A 26,205-nucleotide genomic window follows, 5' to 3' on the forward strand; every position below is an offset into this window, starting at 1 on the left:
AATAATTATTTGAGAGCCAAGAACCAAGAAACAATACATAATATAAATTTGTTTCTAGTTTAGGAACTTTGGAAGAGCCACCGTGGAGGCCGGAGAATTGTTATTTATTCTTTCTTCTCCTTTATTATATATTTGTATTCACGATTAATTAAAGATAATTTAGCTATTGTTCTTAACTTTTTATGATTAACAGAAGCATATTTATTTTAATAAATTTTGATTGTGTTTTTGAGATAATGAGTAGCTAAATTTCATAACTAGGGTTGTAGGAACCATAAGATATTAGCAAAGTATGAATAATAACTAAGTGATTCTTGAATAGTGTTGATGCATGCATTGATAATTCTTTCGTATAAAAGTCTTTTTAACGGTGCGCAACGTTAGAACTCGCCTTGTTGCTACTTGCTAGACCAAGGAGGTAGTTAATAAGAAAATAATTATCAACATAGATTTAGTGTGATACTATCTATTAGTCTAATGTCAATTGGTGCGAGTGGGAAAACTAAGCCATATATTGATGTGATGTATAATATGAGGTAAAGGTAGGGGTTAGTAAATTATACACACGTAGCCGGACCAAGGTGTGGGGTGAAATTCTCTATTTGCCGGACCAAGGATTTAGAGATACATAACTTACCACTTTGCATGTGATACACTAGGATAAGATTACTGTTATTTGGATTACAACGTTATGAACTTATGGGGAACACATTCCTAGTTATTTCTAATAATCTGAATATAAATAAATACTTAGTTCAAAGCTATTTTTTTCTAGTTTATTTCAATTTAAATCCCCCCATTTTTATATAACGACTACCGAGTTAAATATTTGCTATTGACAATATTCTTCCATATTCTCTATGGGATCGACCCCTACTCATAGTTGGGTAAATATATTGCATACGATCGTCTATATTTCTTTTCAAGAAGTATATTTGGACGTTATCAAGAATGGCGCCTCTGCCGGGGAATGTGGCTATGAAATTGTCTTTACTATTTATTTTGACTTGTAGTCCTTTTTTTGTTTCTTAGGATTAGTTTTAATTTTATTATTATTATTATTATCATATTTATTTTACTCTTCTTGAGATGTCATCTGAATAAGTATGTAGTGATAAGTGTTCTTGCAATTCTTGTACTTATGATATTATGGATTCATATAGGCTATTTTTTTCACAACAAGTTAAGTTGTATGGGGACATGGAAGACTTGTTAATACTTTGCTATAAATCAATATGTAAGCGCAGTCGTGAATATACCTTTGAATTTGATCTCTATTATTTATATTGTGAGTTCAGTGCAAAGATTAAATCATATGACACCCAACAATTTAGTAATAATATGTGTGAAGAAGAAAAAATACTTATAAGTCAACTTGAAGAGCTAAGAGTGGAGGGCCAATTTCTTGATCATACAGTTATTGATGTTGCCATTGTTGATAAAAGTGCACTAGAGTTATGTAATGAAGTAGATAATATTATTTCTAAAAACTCTAGTATGCGTAAACATTAGGGTGTAAAAAATAGTACAGTTAGTAAGTTAGGGCACATTGGACCTCATTCAAATCATTTTTCCACATTATGTTTAGATGATGAGATATTAATCGAGTCATCTGAGCCTATCGAAGAGTGTATGGAGGAGGAACAATATGTCTATATTCTTGAATTTATTGTTCCAACATCGGAGAATTACATTCCTCACATAGGATCGAAGAAGTGCATAATGTGATATCTATTGCTTGGGACCTTTATTTTTATACCACCACCCATTGAGCGTAATAGAAAAATTGATGTGAAATTAGTGGTGCAAGTCATATCTTCAAACTGGAAGGAAAAATAGTAAAATTGATGGTGTCATGCCGCGACGTTAAATTAAGCGCTTATTGGCAGGTAACCCAATTAGTAGTGTAACTTCTTATTTTATTTTTATTTTATTTTATTAGTGTCACTTTTTTTCTTTTCTTGTTTGTTAGATTAGGGGAAGTCTGAGTACGAAAAAAAAGCGAAGGAGCATGTTTGAGCGTAAGTGTGGGGTGACGACCCTTGATGAAAATTAAGAAATCATGCTACTAGCTAGGCCTAAAGGTCTAAGGAAGTTTTCCCAATCCTTGTTTAAAATTTTATTTAATGCTTTGGGGACATAACATCTTTTAAAGTGTGGGGTGGAGGAATAAATTCCTATTTTTTATTGTTTTATTGAGTTTTTTTTTAGGATGGGTTTCTTGACTTTTGTTTTTGGTTCTTTTCCTGAGGATAGTCCATTTGAATCGAGTGTCTTTTATCTTTTTTTAGGAATAAATTTTATTTTTAAATCTTTTTTTTATTTTTTATTTTTTTTTGTACAGAAAAGAAAAGACCCTTTTGAGTTATGTGATACTTACTATTTGGGTCTAATTTTGAGTAGTACGTTCTTGTGAATGCTTGATTGCTAGTGAAATTGCAAACTTTTTGACATCTAGGTTCATGGTTGTGACTTTGTATATTGCTTATTTTATTTTGTAGTTTGTTATGATCATGTCTCTCTTAGAAGTGGAATTGGTCCATCTTCATTTGCTACTTGTGCCATGTGCAGTGAGATTTTGTTTATTCCATGTTTTGAATCTTAGTCTAGAACTTGCCCTGCATGTTATTGAAGCGAAATAAAAAGTGATGCTTTGTTTAGGAGATGATAATAGGCTTTCTTTGATTTGTCTGGTAAATTTTAGCCTTGTTAGATATTTTATCACTAGTTAGTCCTTTTGAGCCTGCAACCTTTTGTTGGTAGCCATATTTTTCTCTTGACTATTTTGTTGAATCTCTAATTTTTGCACCTTATTTCCTTGAGTATTATAGCATTGACTTATTCTAGTTGCTAATTCTTAAGAAAAAGGGATGGTTGAGTGAAAAGGTAATCAACGATAGCTACAAAAAAAAAGATGAACAAAAAAAGTTACCTTGATGATGACCCTGGTCCTTCCAAGGACATCGTGCACCTTAATGCATGTAAAATAAATAAGTTGAGGGTGGCCATTATGAAGGAAAACTTTACAAAAAAAAATGATTGAAACATTCTTGAGATGATGAGAATTGTTTGTGAAATAATTGTTGAAGAGAGGGCTGAAAATAAAGAGAAGAAAATAATGGGTGATGAAGTCTAAAATTGCAAAGTACTTAAGGAAGTGTAAGTCACTATTATATAGTTTTCCTACCCGTTCCCTAGCCTACATTACAATCCGTTAAAGTCCTATTTGATTCTATTCAAGCATGCTTAATTAGTGGAGATGTACATAATGGACAAACATATGGTTCTTTTTGCAAACATGTGAATATTCATTGTGAGTGTGAGAGTGTTCTTTGATGCTAAGTCTTTAATTTATATTCAATCTTTTTATTTGAGTGTGTGGACTATTTCTTCTTATGAGGGCACTTGTCTCATGATAGATAAGTGATTTTGTTAACTTTCTTTGATGAGAGTAGGTGACCAAGCTTAAATTTGATGAGTTCAAAGTCCTTCCTTGAGGTTAGGAGGTTAGAGGTTTGTTGTTTATTTGGATGTCTTGCATAATGATTGAGAAGTGTTCTTGATATTTTGAAATTGTTATATGGCCTAATTGTTTGTATTAACCAAAGTAATGACATTGCTAGTATGATTTTTTTAAATGAGTTTTAATGTTTGCTCGAGGATGAACAAATGTTTAAGTGTGGGCTGTTGATGTGAGGTCAAAATACATATTTTTAATCATTATTTGTCTTATATTTATTATTTATATTTGTCCTTTTTGAGCATGAATTTTATGAATTGTGCTAAATGGTATATTTTATTTGTAGGATTAAATTGGTGGAAAAATGAAGAAGTTTGGAGCTAAAATGAATTAAAGATGAAAGGTTGAAGAAGGAAATCAAAAAGACGACTTAATGAATTAAATTGAATAAAATAATATATTTATGTATATAAGGAAAGGGAGCTGCAATTCCAAATTTTCAATTTGCTACACGTGTCACAATGGAAGGCTTCAACAGCAAAACAAAATTGACGCGGACAGCTTCACCGAAAATAAAAAGGAATTAAATTCCTTTTGGTTTTGGACTCCTAATTTGTTTGGACTTAATTATTTTATTTAGGATTTTCTACATCTATAAATAGTGCATAGAAATAATTATTTCAGAGCCAAGAATCAAGAAACAATACATAATATAAAAAAATTCTAGTTTATGAACTTTGGAAGAGTCGCCGTGGAGGCAAGAGAATTATGGTTTATTCTTTCTTCTCCTTTATTATATATTTGCATTTGTGATTAATAAAAGATAGTTTAGCTATTGTTCTTAACTCTTTATGATTAACACAAGCATATTTATTTTAATAAATTTTGATTGTGTTTTTGAGATAATGAGTAGCTAAATTTCATAACTAGGGTTGTGGGAACCATAAGCGATTAGCAAAGTATGAATAGTGTTGAAGAATGCATTGATAGTTCTTTCGTATAGAAGTCTTTTTAACGGTGCGCAACGTTAGAACTCGCCTTGTTGCTACTTGCCGGACCAAGGAGGTAGTTAATAAGAGAGGAATTTTGAACATAGATTTAGTGTGATACTATCTAATAGTCTAATGCCAATTGGTGTGAGGGTGAAAACTAAGCCATACATTAATGTGATGTCTAATATGAGGTAAAGGTAAGTGTTAATAAATAGGGTCAGTTTTGAGAATGGTGAGAGGTTTCAGCATTGTAGTGCCATTTGTACGAGCTCACTCGTACAAAAGAAAGCGGATCCTGGGGCTTTCACTATTCCATGCACCATCGGTAAGATGCACTTTGCAAAAGCTTTGTATGATTTGGGTGCCAACATTAACTTGATGCCATTGTCGATTTATAAGAAGTTGGGTTTAGGAGCTCCAAAACCAACTCCGATGGGTTTACTTATAGCTGATAGAACTATGAAAAAGCCCATTGGAGTGCTTCAAGATGTCCTTGTGAAAGTGGGGCCATTCATTTTTCTGAAGGACTTTGTTATACTTGATTGCGAGGTTGACTTTGAGGTCCCTATCATCTTAGGGAGACCATTCCATGCTACTGGGCGTGCCTTAGTTGATATGGAGAGAGGGCAGATGAAGTTCCAACTAAATAAGGAGGAGGTGACCTTTAACGTCTGTAAGTCTATTAAGCAAGAAAGTGATCTTAAATCGGTATCGGTGGTGAGTTATACTTTTGGAAGAGGTGCTGAAGTGTTTAGTAAGGAGAAGTTAGGTGTAACCTTGTACACGGAGAAGAAGCACCATGCTCAAAAGACAGAAAAGCGCAAACTAGCTCCTGGTGATCTGGTGTTGTACAAATCAAGGTTGTGTTGTTTTCTGGGCAGATCTAAGTCCCAGTGGACTAGACCATTCAGAGTTACCCAAGTGTCCCCACATGGAGTGGTTGAGCTCCAGAAAAGGAATGGGACAAGGTTCAAAGCCAATAAGAGAGGGATAAAAAGGTACATGGGAAATTCTGAGAGTGTAAATACAGTGATACATGCATGGCATCTTGATGAAGTCTGGGTAATCAAGGGACCTGCGTTGTGCCGCGACGTTAAATCAAGCGCTGCTTGAGAGGCAACCCAAGATGTACAATCTTGCCAACTATAAGTTTTGTTTTGCGTATAGTAGTTTCTTTGGTTAATTACATCTTTGTATTCAATTAGATAGGTGCTTTAATATCTTGGTCAGTGTTGGCTAGATATAGCATAGGGTCCGTGTCTAAAAAATGTCCAGAAAATATAAAAAGAATGGCCTAATGGTTGCTACATGGTGCATAGGTCTACGGACCCCATCGACAGTCCGTAGTCAATTTTACGGAACGTAAATGGCGTTTGTAGATCCCAGTTAAGTGTCTGAAATTTTATAAAGTGTGAATGTGATATACGGTCCCTATCTACGCAGTCTGAAATTTTACAAAGTGTGAAGGTGATCTACGGTCCCCATCTACGGACCGTAGATCGACCTACAAATCGTAAGTGTGGTCTCGTAGGTCCAACCATAGCTAAACCAGACCCACCCGCTTATTGATGGTTCTTCGGCGCTAAGCGCCACAGGTTTGCTTCACCCAAATCCATAATTTTTTACTGCTTTTTGTGTGCATTGGGGACAATTGCACCCATTTTTGTTGGGGGTGGGGTAAATGGATTGTGAGTGATAGGGTGAAGTTTGAATAACCCAACTCATAATCTTCTCTTAGGGTTTTCTAGCTTGTGTTCTTTTTCCCCAAGAGACGGCTTAATTTTTGTTGAACCGACATGCTTAGGATTGTATGTGTAGAAGCATGAGAAAGAATGATAGCATAAGCATGATGGCATGAGCTTGTTAAAAAAAATGATACCTGTCTAAAGATATTGAAACGTTTGCTAAAATATGTAGGCTAGAATGAGTTGAATGTGTTGGCTCTGAGTATCACATGATAATGAATCAACTTGATGGCATGACTTAAGCTAAAACTTGAACTGGGTAATATAATAATTTGATAATGAAACTATGTGCCAAAAGTGTGTGAGAATAGTTGATTGTTCAAATAGTTTTTGTGCCAATCTAGAACTTGCCCGGTTAGTCCTGCTAAGACATTCTACTCTAGAGGCTAGGAAGTGATCATAGGCCCTTGTTTTGATAAGTCCGTAAATTCCCTAAAAGAAGAATCCAACNGCTAGGAAGTGATCATAGGCCCTTGTTCTGATAAGTCCATAAATTGCCTAAAACAAGAATCCAACCAAATGAAATAAATGCTCCCTTTGATCCAAATGCTTTGAGCCTATATTAGACCATTTCTTTCCAAACCCTTAACTCACCTTCCCATAATCTAGTATGTTGGCCCCGGTCCCTCCTTGGACATGTGCACCTCGACTTAGGCCAAAAGCCTAAGTTGATGGTGGCTAATTTAAAAAGTAACCTCAATATTGGCCCTGATCCAACATCGGGTATTGTGTACCTTAATTAATGGAAAATTCATAAGTTGAGGGTGACTATGAAAGAGGAAACCGAAACAAAAATGGGTATGAAAAGAGTTTGATGTTGAAAAAGAGAAAAAGAAAAGAGAGGAAAGGATGTGACTTGTTGAAAGCTAAAGAAAAGAATAAAATGCAAGAAAAAGATGAAAGTGAAAAATAAAGAGCGACAAAGTCTAAAGTCACATCCATGGTTGAAGAGAATCAAGGGAAAGAAGGTAAAACGATAGGATGTCAAAAATAGGGCAAAAAGAGGTAGAAAGCCTAATGTAATGTCAAGGAGGGCAGAAACTCACTAAAAAGTACCCAAATGTACCACACCTGACCCCGAACCTACGTTACAAGCCAAGAAAGTCCTATAGTGATCCTAGAACCTAGTTTGGAGAGTCTAAGCAGTGAAAATAAGGGCAAACCTATGGTATTGAGCACTAACTGTACTTGAAGTTATTTCTGAGTGAGAGTGTTGAATGAATCCTTGTAGTAAAAATCAAATTCATTGTGTGAAAAAAGGATTTCATTTAAAGTAAGGGCACTAGTTACATTGTCGGAAAGTTGGTACCTTGGTGATAGTAAAATAGTGTATGTTGTATGTTGGTTGGTCGGTCTTTGTCATGTAGAAAAGATTTGCACCCGAGAAGAGAGTCAGGATAGAGAGCCATGTGAGTGCTTGCTTCTATACATGTGTTATTTAGAGTCTTAATGCGTCGCTTGAGGACAAACAACAAATTTAAGTTTAGGGTGTTGATATACCATGAGTTTACGGTATTCTTAATACATTTCACTTAAAAGTTGTGTGTGTCTAGGGCCTTTTTGTATTAGTTTTTATGTGATTTTGTTGTGTTTTTACAGGAAATATGTTTGGACGTAGAAATAAAGAGACAGCTGAAAGATGTGCAGAAAAAGGCATCTACGGAGATGATCTTCGTACCGTAGGTCCATTGACGCTCCGTAGAAGGTGATCGTAGATCAACAAGCAAGGCATGAAAGGCAAATCAGGGAAATCTGACCAAGTCTGGAACCACTGTGGCCATTGACGGTCCGTAAATTGATCTACGGACCGCACTGCTGATCCATAGAATGATACTACGAGGGTTCCAGTAGCTGATTTTTGAAGATTCTAAGTGTGGAGCTACGGAGAGGGATCGACGGACCGTAGTTCGATCTATGATATGTACTGGTGGTCTGTCGTTTGCTTCAGAGAAGTTGAGTTTTGGAAGATGAAAATATTGCCTATGTCCTGGGTGACGGAAGTGATTCACGGACCGTAGATCCATTGACGGACCGTGAGTCAGTGTCGTGGAGTGAAGATGCCTACCTGAACATAATTTCTTTATTTCGTTTTTATAGGGCATGAAAACCTCATTTTTGGGGGTTAGACTTCATTACTTTAGTTCTACTTTTTGACTTTGGATTTTATTTTTGCAAACCTAGCAATTCTTAATTTTCTAAGTTGGTTTTAAAGGTTTTGGGTTTTGAAATTTAAGTTGAAATTCCAGGTTAGTTATTCTTAATTACGTAAGTTGATAATTCTTTCATCTAAAAACAATGAATTGTGTTCATATGATTATGCGTAACTAAACTCCACAACTAGGGTTGTGGGAACCATGAGCGATCAACAAAGTATGAATAGTAAATAAGCAATTCTTGAATAGTGTTTTTCATGCATTGATAATTCTTTCGTATAGAAGTCTTTTTAACAGTGCGCAACGTTAGAACTCGCCTTGTTGCTATTTACCGGACCAAGGAGGTAGTTAATAAGAAAAGAATTATCAACATAGATTTAGTGTGATACTATCTAATAGTCTAATGTCAATTGGTGCGAGGGTGAAAACCAAGCCATACATTGATGTGATGTCTAATATGAGGTAAAGGTAAGGATTAGTAAATTATACACACATAGCCGGACCAAGGTGCGGGATGAAATTCTCTATTTGCCGGAACAAGGATTTAGAGATACATAACTTACCACTTTGCATGTGATACACTAGGATAGGATTACTATTATTAGGATTATCGCGTTATGAGCTTATGGGGAACACATTCCTAGTTATTTCTAATAATCTGAATATAAATAAATATGTAGTGCAAAGATATTTTTTATTGTGTTTGGGTTATTTCAATTTCAATCCCCCCATTTTTATATAACGACTACCGAGTTAAATATTTGCTATTGATAATATTCTTCCATATTCTCTATGTGATCGACCCCGACTCATAGTTGGGTAAATATATTACATATGATCGTTTATATTTCTTTTCAAGAAGTATATTTGGATGTGATCAGTAACTATATATGAATTAGTTAAAGGTAAAGCTTGTAGACATGAATTACTTAGCCTAGGGCTTATAGGATGAATCATGACTATGTAGTGTTGAGATTGAGTTTACATGATGATACATGATTAAATTACTTAAGAATGAAGCATGTGGTTAGATGTCCTTGAGAATTAGGCATTTATAATGACCATGTGAAGTATTGGTTGAAAGTAAGGCTTATAGTATGATTATGATTTCTAGGGCTATGAGGGTACAAGCTAATATGAATGAACCAAGAATGTTAATACTTTTGGTGTGAATCCATCAAGCATGTTGAATTGTATATGGTATTATTGTGGAAAGGCTTCACCAACATGACCTATGTTTTGAGTATATGAGATTATGCATGTAATGACTTGATTACTTGAACTATGATTATATCCCTGCCTAATATATTAAATTCTAGATGTGTTGATTGAATATGGTCCTTGGTCCTTGAAAGGGAAAGATATGATGTTATTCATGGTTTATGAAGGTTGTGTACATGCTTTAAGAACACCTTATGAGAAAGTAAAGTGATTATGTCTTTGATATAATTGTGGTGTTGTTAAAAGGCTATTTTCACACACACACTTATGGATGACTATGAATGAAAAGACCATGATTATGATGATATTATTATGTTGATTGAAAGACTATTCTCATGAACACATAATGAACATGAAGTGAAAGGTTTTCTCAAATAATGAAGCTTCTAGGTTGAAAGTCGGTTCTCATCCAATTGAATCTAACCTGAAGACATGGACGGTGAAAGTTTATTCTCACGCATGATCTAATGAGCTATCCTAATGAAACAAGTTAGGATTCAATAAGTACTCCATGGGAATTATGCTAAGCACCGAGTGGATATTGAATATGAGATAGAAGGTCTCCTGTTAACTAAGGTCGGGTTTCTAAAAGTAATCTCACGAGATGGAAGCTCACCCGTTAAGTAAGGTTGGTGTTTCTAGTAGCAATCTCCATATCCCATAATTGTGTGCCCTCGTAGGTTATTTAGCTATTATATCCACGTTAAAGCTAATACATTTTAGTTCTACCTTAGGCAAGTAGGACACCTCTTTTCGGTGTGGGGCATGACACTGAATTCTATGTTAAGCTCACATGGTCTATGTCGATTACCGCTAATTCCCACTATGAACAAGAATATGAGTTATGAACTATGGTTACTCAAGAAGCTCTACTTAGTGTGGGTAGGGGTATGAGACTTCATCTATGCATTGCACAAATAGGCTTTGAGAGTAGTTATGGTGTGTACCTTTTATGTTATGATGATTTAGGAAATTGAGTATGTTTAATCTGGATTGTTGCTATGAGTTGCTTTCCTTGATATGACTTGGTAAATGTGAAGGCTTCCTTGTCTGTGAGTATTATCTAAAGATGATATCAGAGAATGGTAAGTATGATTATGGGGACTTAAAAGTGGTACTCAGTGTAGATGGGATTATGGAATCTTATCTATGCATTGCACAAGTATAACTTAGGGTTACTTATGAGATGGTTCTATTATGCTATTATGATTTATATGATGAATATGATTGTGTATTATGCTTTTATACTAATGTGCTTGGTGATTCTCAAACTTAGTAAAGTGCATGCTTTTCAACTTAAATGTCCATTATAGCATGTTTTCAAGGTTTTTATGCATGGCTATCATACTTGGTGCATTTTTGTACCAACTCATATTTTCTATATTTTTCCCAAAGTGTAGGGTTTGGGGATATCGATTTTCATCCTCCTGGCTAGGTTCATAGTCGATCAAGAAGAGATGTTATGGTGTGTCCTCATAGCATTCGAGGGCTTGACGACGATGTCCTTTAAGTCCTTTTATGTTTTAGACTTTTGTATGGGCTGCAAGTTTTAGTTTAAATTGTTATAGATGGTTTGAAACAAATTGTAGACTTTCACTTGTTTTTATAAAAGGCTTCGATTGTAAAGAAAAAGTTTTGAATTTCCGCACCATTTCCTATTATCTTATGTTATGATATGCTAAGAGGATTTTAAGAGTCTTGCGTCGTGTCACATCTAGGGAGTACTCCTGGGTTGTGACAGAAATGCATCAAATCACCAAAAATAATCTCTCGCCAGAACCATTTCCCATCGGCATAGTGTCACTAGCCGAAATCATGTTTCATCGGCTGTGTATGAAATCACTAGACAGAACCATTTCCCATCGACTTTATATATCACTAGCCGAAACCACTACCCATCAACTTTATATCAATCACTAGTCGGAACCATTTCTCGTCGGCTTTATATTAATCACTAGCTGGAACCATTTCTCATCACTTTATATCAATTGTTTCCACAGACCTCTGCATCACAACAATCACATGTTTCATCACCATGTTCAACAATCAATGCACAAAAGCAATATCACACCACACCAAGAGACAACAAGTCCTGTAATTCAACTCCACATTCAAGACTTCAACGCATTTCATCAAATCAATCAAATAGGGTAACAACAAGAAAATTCACAAATTGCGTTATAATCACTAACACTTTTAATTTACCTTTTTAAAATTTATTAACATTAATCAAGTGGAGTAATAAGACCCTTCACCTCATTCTGGATTACTCCCCAGCACTCATACAATGAAGATAAGTAGACAATCCTAATAATTACAAATGTGAAGAGATCACTTGCCTTAAATCAATCAATAATCACTTTAAGAGTTGATTCTTCCACTTATGAATCACATCCAGGGCCAAACAATCTATAAAAATCAAGTATTCACAATCACTCATAGGAATCACCAATTCCCACATCAAATATATAGAGAAATAGGTCAATCAACTCAAAACTCACATTCAAAATAGAGGTTTGAATTTGGAAACCAATACTTGAAGATGATGTCTAAGGCTTTACGAACTCATTAGTAAAAACCATTTCAATGAGGGCGATCAAAATCACTTAAAAATCACCATTATAGATTAAAACTCAAATTCGTGCAAAACCATGTCATTTTCCAAATCAAATCTCAACTTGTGATGTTAGAATTCATAAATAATCAAAGGGAAATTAAGGATTAGGGTCATAAAAGCTTACAAAAATGATTTCTCACGAGAAATCATTTCCAAAATCGCCACCAACAGTTCCCTAAGCTCAAAAATTGAAAATGGGTCATAAGTCCTGAAATTTGCAAGTCAAAACCCTCTTATTATGTCGTGAAAGAAAACCCCACCAAAAAGGTGCCTCTCGAAAAAGTTAACTCCTCCTCGCTTTTGTGAAGTTCGCCTAAGCGTAGAGGCTCTCGCTTTTGCGAAGGTTGCTTAAATCACTATCCTTCGTAAGAGTGAGAGATTGTAGACACCAGCAACTTAGCCAACTCACAAAACATTGAAAGGACCTCAGAATTTGTTTTGAACCCCGTACACATAAACCAAATATGCAAATCAATTGTACTCAATATTCCGGACTCAATGGACCAATTGAAAAATTAATTTGAGGTCTCCTTTGACTCAACATTCATGAAAGCTACAAGATACTAACTATCACGACCTAAGGGTACACCATAGACGTAACAGGGCGTACTTGATCCCAAAGGAGGTCTCATACAAGACCTTAGCATAATCATATACAGAAGTAATAGAAATGATGTGGAAATTTAAAACATTACGATCGAAGTCTTTTTCATAAAAGAAATATAAGAGTCTAGACCTTGTCTCAATCACCATCTAATACAAGCGAATACAATCTTAGGGTCTTGACCCTTTACAACATAGTCTTGAAAATAGAAAATATCAAAGGGACTAGAAATGAATAATTTCTTGTCCTCGAACCATGAGGACTCTCCAAGCTTGGAGAATAGTCAACCCAAGCTTTACTTGAAAGGAGAAGTAAGCCTCAACGATCGGAACCTACACTTATAGAAAATGTAGAAAATATGGGTTAGCACAAAATTGTACTAAGTATGGAAGCCATGCATAAAAATACTCAAATCATGTAAAAAAGGACAATCAGTTGAAATCATGCACTTTTGTACAGTTTAAGAACCATCAGGCACATTTAGAGTAATTACATAATCAAACTATTTCATAAGCAACCCAAGGCTACCATAATCATGCATAAGTTACCTTGACTTCATCCATAGCCAACACTCATAGACAAGGAGTCATTGATGTTCGTATCTTATAATAAGTAAAGTAACCTTTAGCAACAATTCATATCTTGCATACATAGTTTCATATATCTTCATAGCATAAGGGAACCACACGATAACATCATTATAAGTCTACTTGTGCAATGTACAAGTTAAGTCCCATACCCCCACTCACACTAAGCAAAGCTCATTAAGAAGTCATAGGTATAGTTCATGTGCATTTTCATATTCATGTAGAGCATTCATTAACTCATAAAGCATCATGTCAAAAAAGAACATACAACAATCACTCACAAAGCTTACTTGTGCCATGCATGAATGGAGTTCCATACCCCCATTTATACTAGGTAGAACCTATTGAGAAACCATAGTAAATAATTCATGTTCTTTTTCATAGTTCATATTCATGTTCAAGTCATGTAGGGAAAATAGCCTTAACCGACATAGACCATGTGAGCTACATGGAATCCGGTGTCATGCCCCACACCGAAAAGAGGTGTTCTACTTGCCTAAGGTAGAACTAACATGTTTAGATTTTTAGGTGGATCCACTATCTAAAGACCTATGTGGGCACATAGTTATGGGATAAGGAGATTGCTACTAGAACCCCGGACTAACTGAGGTAAAAGGTTTCCATCTCATGCGACAGATGTTTTGGGAAGACGAACTAACTGACATAAAAGCTTCCATCTCATGTTCATATCCACTCGGTGCTAAGCTTAATTACCTTTAATATTCATGTTAAGTCTTTACATAAGTTCATGTTCATGAAAGAATGCCTTAGCTCTCAAACACGCATGGTATCATGGTAGCTCATGGATTAGGTGAGAATGACCTTTCAACTTTAGAATCGTTTATAAGTAAACCTTTCACATAATGTGCATAATGTTTCATTAGAATAGCATTTTAATCAATACAATAACATTATCAAAATCATAGACATTTCATGCATAGCCATGTGATAGGCTATGGGCAAAAGGATCTTGTAACAATACCACAATTACACAATAGTCATATGATCTTCACTATCTTAGTGAATCATGAGTTCATATACAATCCTCATCAACATGTACAAACCCTAATAATTTTCTCTTCAAGGCTATGAATCAAACTCAACCCAAACATCTAGAATTTCTACATTAGATAGGGGAATATGATGATTCAATTACTCAGACAATATTAACATAATCAATTGACATGCTTCTATAATCAATCAACCCACATCATGACTTCACAATTTAGCAATAAGGGAGATTCATGGGTTCTTGGGGGGATTTTTATCATAATTCAACAATTAATCAACAATTCAACTGTAATTCACCCTAATCAACTATAAATCAACAGTTGAATTCGTTTCGAAAGAGAACGCATGACTTATATTGAAACCCTAGGGCTTTGGGGGGAAATTAGAAGGTTGAAATCATGTTTTAAAGGAACTCTATGTGTGAAAGCTACCAATATATGAAAAGCCACCATACCTTAGAAAGATTTCCACACGAAATTGAAGAAGAAAGGCTGCTCCTTGAACCCTAAGCTTCAATGGAGTCTTAGAGAGAGAAATATTGGAGAGGGGAGTAGGTTTTTAGTTTTAGTTTTGTTAGTTATGAGGTGTTAAAGAGGTGGTTAATAGTTAGTTACTACTTATATATGTCTAAATAACCAATATAAAGCGTCCCACCCTTGAATAATTCAAATAGAATTTACCTAAATTAACTCACCCTAGGTTAAAACTTGAGACAACTTTATAGACCCCATCCAAGACCCCCACCCATGGGGCGTGGATGGACCCATGGACCGTACTTGTCACTCGTGGGTTAGGTATGAGGCTTGTCATTTTTGCCAAGGTGCAGACCTCACTGACGAGATACCACCCACTGGCGTGAGTAGGTCTACGGACCGTACAACATGCTCGTAGTTTCTTTTAGAGACTTGGTTAATTTGGGGGAGGTCTAGCCTAGACTTACGACCCCCACCTATGGGGTGTGAGTCCACCCACGGCTCATGGGTGCCCATTTTGTGTGTGACTACCTTGACGCAACTTTTTGGCTGCAAACAAAGGCCCTCCTCAATGACCCTTGGTTGGTCCTTGGGGGTCATGTCTTAACAGTTAGGTCCTAACACACTTGTACCTACTTAGGGAGGTTATTTTAAGAATCTAATCTTTACATTCAATCCCATTAGGCTACGAGTTCACATAATAGGCTCTAGCTTAGTTCATTAGTTTTCCAGAGTGTTACATTATCTTTCCTTTAGGAACATTCGTCCCAAAATGATGATCTTGACACCAAACTAAATTAGAAACTAAAGACTAGCAGCCCATCATGAATGAAACATCAACAATGTGCAAAACTCAAAACTGTACTATTCACTTCACGCATTATTCTAAAGGAGGAAACTTCAAATCCATCTCAAGACAAGGCTAATGCAATACAAGGGAGTAGGAATTCAAACTCATCAATTCACATAAACATGGGAGGGACTGCCTTCTCCAACTTAAAGCAAGCTCAACACAACAATCATGGAGTCAATATGTCATTTCATAAGAAGCACATCTAAGCATGTTCACCAAATCAGCCCATGAAGTCAAATATACCATCATCAAACAAAAAATGCATAATCAACATGAGGGACACAAAAATCACAAAAATTCATTTTACACTGACATGAATTTCATCAAGAACATGCATAACATAAGGAAACCATGGAAAACTCATACAATACACATGACTCCCAAAACACTAAAACTCAAGAGGTACTACTTACCTTAAGATTGAGTAGGAGTAGATGGAAAAAGATAAGGATTTCGGGACTTCATATCGGCCTCGGCGTCCCAAGTAGCACCCTCAACTAAGTGATTCCTCCATAAAACCTTAACGGAAGCTACTTCCTTATTTCTCAATCTCTTGACTTGTCGGTCAAGGATTTTTACCAGAAACTCCTCATGGAGAGGCTTTCATCAACAACTAACCCCTGTAGAGGAACAATGTATACCGGGTCCCCAATGCACTTCTGAAACATGGAAACATGAAACATCGGGTGAATTAGAGCCAACTCATTTGGTAAGTCTAACTCATATAGTACTTTCCAACATGTTTCAAGACTAGGTATGGTCCCACATACTGGGGACTAAGCTTCCCCTTTCTACCAATCCTCATCAGACCTTTCATAGGTGAAATTTTCAAGTAGACCCAATCACAAATTTCATATTCTAAATCCCTTATTCTAACATCGGTATATCACTTTTGTCGACTTTGGGCCGTCTTCAACCTCTCTCTAATGAGNTACCGGGGACTAAGCTTCCCCTTTCTACCAATCCTCATCAGACCTTTCATAGGTGAGATTTTCAAGTAGACCCAATCACAAATTTCATATTCTAAATCCCTTATTCTAACATCGGTATATCACTTTTGTCGACTTTGGGCCGTCTTCAACCTCTCTCTAATGAGTCAAACTTTTTCAATGGCCTCATAAACTAGTTCGAGACAAATTAGAGCAATCTCACCTACTTCAATTCAACCAACCAGAGATCTAAACCTCATACCATACAATGCTTCAAAAGGAGAAATGGCAATACTTGAGTGGTAACTGTTATTTTAGGCAAACTCTATCAATGGTAGATGGTCATCCCAATTACCCTTGAAATCTATAACACATGCCCTCAGCATGTCCTCTAAGGTTTGAATGGTGCGCTCCGCTTGACCATCCATTTGAGGGTGGAAAGCGGTACTAAGCTTAACATTGGTACCAAGCCCTTTTTTGAATGCCTTCAAAAAGTGTGAAGTAAATTGAGTACCCCGATCCGAAATAATAGACACAGGAACCCCATGCAACCTCACTATCTCCTTGATGTACAATTTTGCATAGTCGTCCGCCAAATAAGAAACCTTGATGAGAATAAAGTGGGCTGATTTTGTTATTCTATCCACAATTAACCAAATAGAATTATCTTGCCTTCTAGTACGAGGCAAACCCACAACAAAGTCCATATTCACATCCTCCCACTTCCAAGTGGGAATATCTATATATTGGGACAAACCTCCCGGTCTTAGGTGTTCAGCCTTAACTTGTTGACCATTCAGACATTTGGCCACAAAACCCGCTATATTCTTTTTCATGCCATTCCACCAATAGACTTCCCTTAGATCACGATACATCTTGGTGGCTCCTGGATGAATAGAATACCGTGAACCATGAGCCTCCTCTAAAATTTGCTCTCTCAAGCCATCAACATCTGGAACACATAAACGACCTTGGTACCTAAGCACCCTATCTCGCCATTGGAAGAAAGACTCAACGGACTTGTTGAGCACTAATTCTTTCAACTTCATTAACATGGGATCAAGGTGTTGCTTGGACTTTACGTCTATTACAAAGGATGATTCATAACCATTATGGACCATGACTCCACCGTTGGTGGAATCCATTAGTTGGACACCTAACCGGGCCAACCTATGTACATCACGAACTAACTACTTCTTCTCATCATCTACATGGGCTACACTACCCATGGACAATCGAATTAGGGCATCCACAACTACATTAGCTTTGTCGGGGTGGTAAAGGACACTTATGTCATAATCCTTTAAAAGTTCTAACCACTTTCTTTGTCGGAGATCATGTCTTGTTGGGTAAACACATATTGAAGACTCATGTGATCGGTGAAAATATCTACATGGACCCCATATAGTAGTGCCTCCATATTTTCAAGGCAAACACCACCGCTGCTAATTCGAGATCATGAGTTGGATAATTCTTTTTATGGACCTTGAGTTGCCTTGAAGTATAGGCAATCACTTTACCATGTTGCATAAGGACACATCTCAAACCCACTCGAGCAGTGTCACAATATACCACAAACCCATCGGTACCCTCTGATAAAGTCAACACTAGAGCGGAAGTAAGTTTATCCTTCAACTCTTGGAAGCTTTTCTCACAAGCCTCCAACAACACAAACTTATCTTTCTTTTGAGTTAAAGCCGCCAATGGAGAAGCAATGGAGGAAAAACCCTCAATAAACCTCTTATAGTAACCGGTCCAACACAAAAATCTTCTAACATCGGTAGGAGTTAGAAGTCTAGGCCAACCTTTGACTGCATCCATCTTCTTAGGATCTACCTTAATTCCCTTGCTCGACACAATATGACCAAGGAAGGCTATATACCTTAGCCAAAACTCACATTTACTAAACTTCGCATATAATTGATGCTCTTTAAGGACTTGCAATACAATCCTCAAATTGTTAATTTACTCACTCTCGCTTCTCGAATAAATCAAAATATTGTTGATAAACACAATACAAACATGTCAAGATATTGTCGGAAAACCCTATAAGGTCCATAAATGCCGCCGGGGCATTAGTTAGGCCAAAATAACATTACTAGGAACTCATAGTGACCATATCTTGTTCGGAAATCCATCTTAGGAATGTCAACCCCTCTCACCCTTAGTTGATGGAAACCCGAACGAAGATCTATTTTGGAGAAATAGTTAGCCCCTAGAAGTTGATCAAACAAGTCATCAATTCTAGGAAGGGGATACTTATTCTTTATTTTCACCTTGTTTAATTGGAGGTAGTCAATACACACTCTACGGGACCCATCCTTCTTCTTAACAAACAATATCGGAGCAGCCCATGGAGAGATACTTGGTTGTATAAAACCTTTGTCAAGAAAATCCTTCAATTGCTCTTTTAACTCTTTCAATTCGGTTGGAGTTATTATATAAGGGCGAATAGAGATATGTTGCATATCCGGCAAGAGATCAATGCAAAAATCTATTTCCCATTCGGGAGGAATGTCGGGCAAGTCATCGAGGAAGACTTCTGAAAACTCACTCACCACGGGGACCGACTCTAAGGATGGGGTTTCAGACTCCACATCCATCACCCTAAACATATGGTAAATTCATCCCTTAAAGATTATTTCCCTAGATTTGAGACAAGAAACAAATTGACCTCTAGGGATAGAATTTCCCCCCTTCCATTCTAAAGTAGACTTATTTTGAAATTGAAAATTTACTACCCGAGTCCTACAATCAATAGAAGCATAACATGCATGCAACCAATTCATACCTAAAATCACATCAAAATCAAACATGCCTAACTCCACTAAATCCACCAAGGTAAATTTATGGGGCAAAGAAATAGGACATAGACTCTTTTGGCCACTACTGAGTCACCAATCGGGGTAGATACCGAAAAAAGTTCTTCTAACACATTGAGGAGCATTTCAAATATCATAGCCACAAAAGGTGTAACAAAGGATAAAGTGGCACCGGGGTCTAACAATGCAGAAACATCAATAGAAAAGACTTGTAACATACCGGTCACTATATCCGGGGAGCTCTCTTGGTCACCTCGGGATTAAAGAGCATAAAAGTAGTTTTTCTTGGGAGCGGAGTTTGAGCCACTAGGAAGGGCTTGCTTGCCATCTCTATCTTGTACTTTTAGCATGGGACAATCTCTCATCATATGACTACTCTTTCCACAACTAAAACATCCATCCGTGGCAACAAGGCACTTAACATCATTGAAACGACCCCAAAAATGCCCGAAAATGTGCTTCGAAAACACCTAAAATTGTAATTTCCATATATCTCAAAATCCGTGCATCATTTCGGAAATTCGACTTCATATTCTTATTCAGGGGGTCAAATTGAGTGGGAAATGAGTCTAACCCGAATTTTAGAACAACCGTATCAAAATTCGAAAATCGCAAAAAAATGCGATTTTGAGGGTCAACTTTAAAGGGGCATATCTCTCAGCACACAAGGAACTGGAAGGAGCTCAAACTATCAAAATTAAAGCTCTGTCAGTTAGCTTTCCAACACAATTTTTTTCACCTCATTCCGAGTTAGGATGAAGGAGTTATGACCATTTTCGTAAAACCTGTCCGGCAGAAAATGCAAATTCCAGTAGCCGAAAACACTGTTCACCCGCCTCAATTTTTTTTCTAAGTGTTGGGACGTTTTTTTATAAAAAGGGGACATATCCATACTTAGTCATTTAACTTCAAAACATCCAAAAACTCTCTCTAAACCCTCTCCAAAAATTCCACCAAGATCATCAACCAAATTCAAGGATCCCAAGCTTTAATTCCGGATTCAAGATTCAATCTCAAGCAATTCTCCATTCCAATCTTCATCAAGATTTCTCCAAAGTTGAGGTATGTGGGTTGATTGTGGAAACCTTCCTTTCCACAAGTCCAACCATTTATCCTCTATTTTACTTCAAGTTTATGGGTCCTTATGATCATTTATGAACTCTTGAATTATGGAATTATTACTACACATCCTATTATGGTCTATTTTTGTATATTATCATGAAATGGAATGATTATATGATGTTTATGGTTTTCATGCCTCCATGATCAAATTATGAAGGTTGTTATATATGTATATATATATGTATGTTGTTGGTGGGCTGTTTTATATGGATTTTGAAATTGGTTGGACTTAGTACTCTTGAAACACATGATTTTATTTACATGAACAAGTAGCCCACCATATGTTTGATAAAATGCCATTTATAGAATTCTTATGAAATGGAAGGTCCAATGTACGTCCTATGAGTCGGATGATTATATAAGTATTGAAATGATGATGAAATGGATACATGTATATGATTTTCTCTATATAGTGTGTGAGTCGACCAAGCCTAGCTCGGGGGGTTGTAGGCCCGGGTAACCGTATCAAGGGGTTGGTACCTTGGTTGCCTAGTACGGGGGGTAGTAGGCCCGTATAACCGTATCGAGGGGTTTGTACCTTGGTTGCCTAGTACGGGGGGTAGTAGGCCCGTATAACCATATCGAGGGGTTTGTACCTTGGTCCCTAGCTCGGGGGGTGGTAGGCCCGGGTAACCACATTGAGGGGTTTGTACCTCTTTCGCCTCTCCAAGGGGGTGGTAGGCCTTGGAAATACTATATTGATGGTCACTCACTACACATATACTATGCCCTACTAAATATGATTTTTATATAAGCATCATTATACATATCATCTCATTAATATGCTATCTATCGGGTACGATTATGCATTTTGCCTATGATGTCCATCCCTTGTTGCATTGCATTGCATCCCATATACTTAGTACATTCAAACGTACTAACGCATACTCTATGCCTACATGATGTCACCATGTAGGGACCGGAGCACCGCTTGACCCTCGTCCTCCGCGTGGCTAATACGATTTTCTATCAAGGTTATTGGTGAGTCCTCCATTCCGGGGACGTTGCTTATGATCTTTTGCTATGTATAAGACTTTTCCTTTTAGTTATGTTTTGACTATGAGGGTGAGCCCAGTTGTTTGTCTTGGCCCCCGCTAAAGTACCTATGTTTAGAGGTGGTGTTGGACAAGTTGTGTATTATGTTTGAGCTTGATTCATCTATGGTATTTATGTATCATTTCTTCTTTTTTTTTTTTTGCTCCCTTAGTCCCGATTTCCCCCTTGATTATGCTTATCGCTTATGGTCATTTTAATTGCTTCCGCGACCAATGATGTGTAAGATACGCTATGAGGCTTGTTTGGGGTTCCTTCGGGTTCCCCATTCGCCGGTCACGTCTAGGCCCTAGGCTTGGGTCGTGACAATCATGTTTCTTGCCACATTTGGCAAAAGTAGGCCTTATTATAGAAGATCCACCATTATTACCTCTTTGAGGATTAGGGTTAGGAACCTTATCCCTTTTGACCCTTGGAGCACCAGAGGAGCCTTGATTGGACAAACTTCTCTTGAACCTTGGTCGCCCTTGACCCTTAAACTTACCCTTGGAAGAATTTCCATCATCGGTCCTAGACCTCTTCACTTCCCTTTTCTTCCTCCTAAGTTTTGTCTCCTCAACTTTTTGAGCATAAACCATTAGATGTGAGGTGTCCATATTATCATGTAGCATTGCCGCACGACATACTTCTTCAATCAATTCAGACACTTCGGTTACAAAACGACTCATCTCATCTCTCAGGTTTGCCACCAAAGAAGGAGCATACTTGGACAACTTAGTGAACTTTAGAGAATATTCCTGAGCACTTATACCTCCTTGACGAAGGTTGATAAGCTCTTCTACGTTTGCTTCCCTCTTTTCCCGGGAAAGAACCTATTAAGGAATGCTTTCTTGAACACCTCCCAATCTATGGGAACTGGCCTATTACCCTTCCATTAGGTATACCATACTTGGGCCACATTCTTAAATTGATAACCGGCTAGTTCTGTTTTCTCTATAGAAGTCACTCTCATAGTATCAATTATCTTATAGACCTTTTCCACAAACTCTTGAGGGTCTTCATTTACCTTGGAACCAGAGAACATAGGAGGGTTCATTCTTGTGATGCCTATCAACCTTTAAGCCATGGTGTTCACATTAGGGTTCACACGAGGCCCAACATCACAATTGGCTTGAGTCGCCATAGCTTGGGCTTGAGTTTTCATAACTTGGGTTGGAGTTGTCATGGCTTGAGCTTAAGCTGTCATAGCTTGAGTCAATGTTTGGAGAGCCGCCCTAAAATCAACATTTGTCATAGCCCCCTCATAATAAGGAGCTTGAGGAAATCGAGGCTCTTGAGGACTTTGTGAGGAACTCCCTCATTTACAATCTCCTCTTCCATCCTTCTTGCGTTCGCCCTTCTTTTATTCATATCCTATAGACACTAGAGAAGGGTTAGGAAAAGGATTTCATAGAGTTAAAACTCCTTGACACGACTAAATAGTAGTGAAAGAAGTGAAATTTCCTAAACATCTTATAGCCTCTCATTCATAAGTGTGGCGCGCTTCACAAACATGAACAAGACTCTACTAGACGTGGTTCATGAGACATCATCCTAGAATCATTCTAAACATTGTGCTCTGATACAAAGTTTGTCACGACCCAGGGGTACCCCCTAAACATAACACGACATACTTGACCCCAAAGGGGGTCTCATACAAGGCCTTAGAATAATCAAGGACATAAGTAATTGAAATGGCGCAGAAATTTAAAACTTTACAATCGAAATTTATTTCATAAATGAAATATAAGAGTCTAGACCTTGTCTCAGTCACCATCTAATACAAGTGAATACAATCTTAAGGTCTTAGCCCTTTACAACATAGTCTTGAAAATAGAAAATATGAAAGGGACTAGAAATGAATAATGTCTTATCCTAGAACCATTAGGACTCACCATGCTTGGAGAATAGTCAACCCAAGCTTTACTTGAAAGGAGAACTAAGTCTCAACAATCGAAACTACACTTACAAAAAATATGGGTTAGCACAAAAATGTACTAAGTATGGAAGCCATGCCTAAAAATCCTTAAATCATGTAAAAAGGGACATTTAGTTGAAATCATACACTTCTGTTAACTTTAAGAACCATTATGCACATTTAGAGTAATTACATAATCAAATTATTTCATAAGCAACCCTAGGCTATCATAATCATGCATAACTTATCTTGACCTCATCCATAGCCAACACTTATAGACAAGGAGTCATTCGTGTTCATATCTTATAATAAATAAAGTAACCTTTAGCAACAATGCATATCTTGCATATATAGTTTCATATATCTTCAAAGCATAAGGAAACCACACCATAACCCCTTTATAAGTCTACTTGTGCAATGTACAAGTGAAGTCCCATAGCCTCACTCACACTAAGCAAAGCTCATTAAGAAGTCATAAGTATAGTTCATGTGCATATCCATATTCATGGTTCATATTCACGTATAGCATGCATAAACTCGTAAAGAATCATATCATAAAAGCACATAACACAATCACTCTCAAAGCTTACTTGTACAATGCATGAATGGAGTCCCATACCCCGATTCATACTAGGTAGAACCTCTTGAAAAAACATAGTACATAACTCATGTTCTTGTTCATTGTTCATGTTATTGTTCATGTCATGTAGGAAAAATATCCTTAACCGACATAGACCATGTGAGCTACATAGAATCCGGTGTCATGCCCCACACCGAAAGGAGGTGTCCTACTTGCTTAAGGTAGAACTAACATGTTTAGATTTTTAGGTGGATCCACTAGCTAAAGGCCTATGTGGGCACATGTTACGGGATAAGGAGATTGCTACTAGAAACCCGAACTAACTGAGGTAAAAGGTTTCCATCTCATGGATACATGTTTTAGGAAGCCATACTAACTGACGTAAAAGCTTCCATCTCATGTTCATATCCACTCGGTGCTAAGCTTAATTCCCTTTAATATTCATGTTAAGTCTTTACATAAGTTCATGTTAATGAAAGAATTCCTTAGCACTAAAACCAACATGGTATCATGGTAGCTCATGGATTCATTAGGTGAGAACGACCTTTCAACATTAGAATCGTTAATATGTGAGTAAACCTTTTGTATAATGTGCATAATGTTTCATGAGAATAGACTTTCAATCAACACAATAAAATTATCATAATCACAGACATTTCATGCATATCTATGTGTTAGGGTTTGGGGAGAAAGATCTTGCAACAATACCACAATTACACAATAGTCATTGGATCTTTACTATATAAGTGAATCATGACTTCATATACAATACTCATCAACATGTACAAACCCTAATAATTTGCCCTTCAAGGCTATGAATCAAACTCAACCCAAACATCTAGAATATCTACATTAGATAGGGGAATATGATGATTCAATAAGTCAATCAATATAAACATAATCAATTGACATGCTTCTATAATCAACAACCCACATCATGACTTCACGATTTAGTAATAAGGGGGATTCATGGGTTCTTGGGGGAATTTAATCATTACTCAACAATTAATCAACGATTTAGCTATAATCCACCTTAATAAACTATAATTCAACAATTGAAATCGTTTTGAAAGAGAATGCATGACTTAGATTGAAACCCTAGGTTATTTGGGGAAATTTGAAGCCTGAAATCATGTTTTGAAGGGACACTATGGGTGAAAGCTACCCATAGATGAAAAGACACCATACCTTAGGATGATTTCCACATGAAATTGAAGAATAAAGGCTTCTCCTTGAACCCTGAGCTTGACCTTGTTCTTGCTTCTCGATGAAGTCTTAGAGATAGAAATAATGGAGAGGGGAGTTGGTTTTTAGTTTGAGTCTTATGAGTTATGAGGTATTAAAGAGGTGGTTAATAGTTAATAACTAGTTATATATGTCTAAATAACCAATATAAACCGTCCCCACCCTTGAATAATTAAAATATAATTTACCTAAATTAACTCACCCTAGATCGAAACTTGAGACAGCTTTACAGACCCGATCCACGACCCCCACCCACGGGGTTTGGATGGACCCACGGACCATACTAGTCACTCGTAGGTTGGGTCTGAGGCTTGTCATTTTGGCCAAGGTCCAGACCTCACTCACGAGACCCCACCCATGAGGCGTGAGTGCGTCTACAGACTGTACTGCATGCTCGTATTTTTTTTAAGAGACATGGAGCATTTGGGAGAGGTCTAGCCTTGATACACGACCCCCACCTACGGGGCGTGAGTCCACCCACGGCTCGTGGGTCCCCATTTCGTGGGTGACTGCCTTCAGGCAGCTTTTTGGCTGCAAACCAAGGCCCTCCTCAAGGACCCTTGGTTGGTGTTTGGGGGGTCATGCCTTGACGTTTAAGTCCTAACACATGACTTGTACTAACTTAGGGAAGTTATTTTAAGACTCCAATCTTTGCGTTCAACCCAATTAGGCTACTAGTTCACATATTAGGCTCTAGCATAGTTCATTAGTTTTCCAGAGTGTTACACTAACTCACACCTAAAAAGACTAAAATATGCTCGGAACCTCGCAAAAATAAAACAAGACCTCACTTTGGCCTAAAATAACCCGCCGAATCCAACAAAACTATGGGAATTCTAAT

This window comes from Solanum stenotomum, chromosome 3, assembly GCF_019186545.1.
Source record: "Solanum stenotomum isolate F172 chromosome 3, ASM1918654v1, whole genome shotgun sequence".
Classification (NCBI taxonomy): Eukaryota; Viridiplantae; Streptophyta; class Magnoliopsida; order Solanales; family Solanaceae; genus Solanum; species Solanum stenotomum.